Raw genomic sequence first — 3,443 nt, 5'->3', positions numbered from 1 at the left:
TGTCAAAAAGGGAAGTTTTTTATCCTGTGCTGTTTAAGGCTGCTGAGCAAGAACGATGAACCACCCCTGATCAGCTTCAAATGACTAACAGATACCATATGTAATTTGAGTAAAGGAAAGGAAAAATCCACTCCTATGAGTAATGCAAGATGAGGAAAAATTATTATTTTGACAAACAGGTCTTTATGATGCAAAAGGCAGACTGTGATGCTCACTCATGCTAATTCTTTGGCATTTGCTTAATGAATTGCAGACTATGAAATAACCTGCACTTCTAGAAGTTATGAAAAGATGGGGGGGTGGGGGGTGGTGTTTGGCGGTGCATTCTGATTCCAACATGCCTGCAGCTGCAGAGCCAACCTGATAGCTCCTTGCTCTCCCTCCACCCCTTCTTGCCCCTGCGCCGCCCTGGAGAGCATGCCAACATGTTTACTAGAGCACACAGAAACATTTGCAAGCAAGCCAGCTCGAAAATAATTACTGAACTAGCATTAGACAGTTCTGCTGCCAAGGGTGACAGTCCAGTTTCTCAGACAGCTTTTCAGTGGCAGCATGGGCGTGAGCTCCCACCACCATCTTGCTGCACCCCTTCTCCCTGGCTGTGCTCCACCCAGAGCTGTGCCGCACCAAGCACTTGTGCAGCTTTTTGCTGGAAGGGGATCAGAGAACCAATCCTGCTAAGAATGACCTTTTTCCCTGAGCGCCGGCTCACCTTGCCACTGAAAGAGCAGATGGAAGTGAGCACAGAGAGGACAGTCACTGCTTGAACCGAAGTCATATCTAAGCATGTTCTGAAACTAGAGTGCAAGACCTCAGCTATTCGTAGATTTTGAGACATCTTTTCTTAGGAATGAGTTGCACCTGAAAATTATGTAGCATGTGTGAGGCTGCTATTTTAACTTCACAAGTGGTTTTTATAAAATCTGACAGGAATATGGTTGTGGAGAACATGGTCGGTGTCCCACAAATGCATATTCACGTTGTAGAAATGCAATCTGGAAATGGCCCAAACAGATAAGAAAACATCTCACAAAACATCTCTTAAACCAAATCGCACTCGCTGTGCAAAGGGAAAGGAAGGGCTATGTCTGTGGGTGCCTCTGGGAGCAGGGAGATAATCCCCTTGGGATCATTTCACACATCTGCGTCACTGTTGCAGAGGCCGAGAACAGTGGGCTCAGACGTTTGCTGAAAGGTAGGTTTGCTTCGGTAGCTTTTGGTTTACCAAGTTTAAATGTGAATAGAAAGGATCAGAGCAGTCTCTGATTGTCTGCCCTTTTTCCTTTGTGCCCTGTTCTCAGGAGCGTTGGGGTGTCTGCCACCACCAGTACAGGGGAGCTGCAAGAGGCCCTCGCTCCAAGGAACTCCAGCTGATTTATCGCCGGTGGCATCTCCTTGGTTCTGCTGGCGAAGAGCAAGAGCTCAAGGAGGGGTGGGCAGACCCCGCAGATCAATGCTTGGTTCTGCAGCAAGTGTTCTGGGCAAAGATTTGGCTTTTACAGTCACAAGACCCTCTTTGAGGGTTGAGGACTGCCTAGCTTTGTAAGTATAGACCAAGGGCTTGAAAACAAATGGCCATTAAACTTTCAGCAGCAAAAGTGAACCAAAGAGATTCCCTGTAGAGTTCAGGTGCTTTCAGTCTAAACTCTCTACTGCACATTTTGGGTGAGCGTTATGGTTTCTAAAGACAACCCAGAACTTTGATCTCAGGTTCCTGAATATTAGGCAGCTTTGACAGGTTGTGTCAGATGTCTCTCCCTGCCCCTTTAGTACAGGATATTCCTTCATCCCCATCTGTTACAAGCAGCATATAGGGAAAACTGATTTTTCTGAGCTTGAGTTCTCAGTGATTCAATAAACATGGTGGTGTTTTCCGTGACTACATCCTTCCACTCTTGCTTCTGAGTTTGTACAGTGCACTGTATCACTAATTGTCCTATAAGGCCAGCAAAGCACTGAGATGAAACCATTGAAAAGTGGCCTTGAAAAAGTTGTGGTTATCTTAAAATCAGCAAAAGCCGTGAAAATACTGTTCACTTTCCTCTTTCGTTGATTTATCTTTGTGTTCTAGGGCTGGCAGGGAAAAGAAAGGCAGCCAAGCTGCCTCTAGCATGTCTCTTCTCATAAGTGTCAAAGCTAATAGAAACAGAGCTGGAGTTCCCCCTGGGCGTTTCAGTAGTCATCATCTGGAAATCTGCAGCGCTGGAGCTGCTGCCGCACAGCAGGGCTCACCAGCGTTTAAGGCTGTCAGTCACATTGCTGTCTCCACTTTGCAGTTTGCCGCCAGCCTGCTGTCTGGCATGTTCAATTTTACTGCTCCGGCACGTTGCTGCCACCTCTTAAATCTGTGTGGCAAATGGCGCTGGCAATAACCTCAGCAGCAAAAAATGCCGTTAAAAGAGGTACTGAACAGCCCTCTGCCTTGCCGCACATTTAGCAGCACAAATACAGGTGGGTGCAGAGTGTTACCCCAACTCTCACTATACAGAAAATGCATTTAGGTGAAGAAAAATAATTGCTGTTGGCAGGTCAGATGGTTGTGGGAGCAGCTGTGGACTGGGAGCGCACCCTCCAGCAGCAGCGTGCGGGGTGACCGGTGCGCTGGGATGTGCCAGCCGGTGTGATGACTCCTGTCTCCAGACTTCAACCCTCCCACAATGCCGTGATTTCAAGAGCACAGAATAAGTCAGGTTTTTGCTTAAACTGAAGGACTGTATTGTTAAGACATGGCAGTCCGCTCCATTTGGGTGTCCTTGTTTAATACCTGCACAAGTCAGAGCTGCGTTGACCCATTGGGGATGGGGGTGCTTTAGCCCTGCTGCTTGTATTGCCAGGGTGAAATAAACCAAACGTGACAGCAGTCAGTGACAGCTGGAGTGCCCGTGATGAGAACAAGGTGCCTGTGCCACTCCTCGCAGGCGCAGTACTACGTGTTTTAGGAAGAAACAATTCAAGGACTGAGCAAAACTGCCTGTTCAGTGATGCTATGCTGCCCTCACGTGGGTATTTCAGAAATAGCCCACTCTTTAATCCCGACCTGCACTAAACTAATGTTTTAAAACACTCGGGTATCTCCTCCAAGAAAGCCCCTTGCAATCACAGTGATTTTTTTAAATCATTTTCACGGCCTGGGCAGCCTGTGAGGCCGGGGGGGCAAGAGGAGGTCCCGGCCTCGGCCGCAGCCTCCGCCAGCCGGGCGGGCAGCACCATCTCCACGCGGCACCGGCGCTGGCTCCTCTGAAGGCTCGTCAGGCTGTGACCCTCTCGGGACGGACTAGCTCCCGAGCCCGGCGGGGCGACCACCGCAGGCCGCGGCCAAAAGCCAAGACCTCCCCTCAGCGGCGGTGGGGGTGGGCGGGGCCTCGCCTCAGGGCGGGCGGCGGTGGGCGGGGCCTCATCTCAGGGCAGTGGGCGGGGTCTCGCCTCAGGGCCTGTTGCGCGGG

Source organism: Falco peregrinus, chromosome 12 (genome assembly GCF_023634155.1).
Source record: "Falco peregrinus isolate bFalPer1 chromosome 12, bFalPer1.pri, whole genome shotgun sequence".
Lineage (NCBI taxonomy): Eukaryota > Metazoa > Chordata > Aves > Falconiformes > Falconidae > Falco > Falco peregrinus.
The sequence above is the reverse complement of the archived record's forward strand: the minus strand, read 5'-3'. Positions refer to the sequence as shown.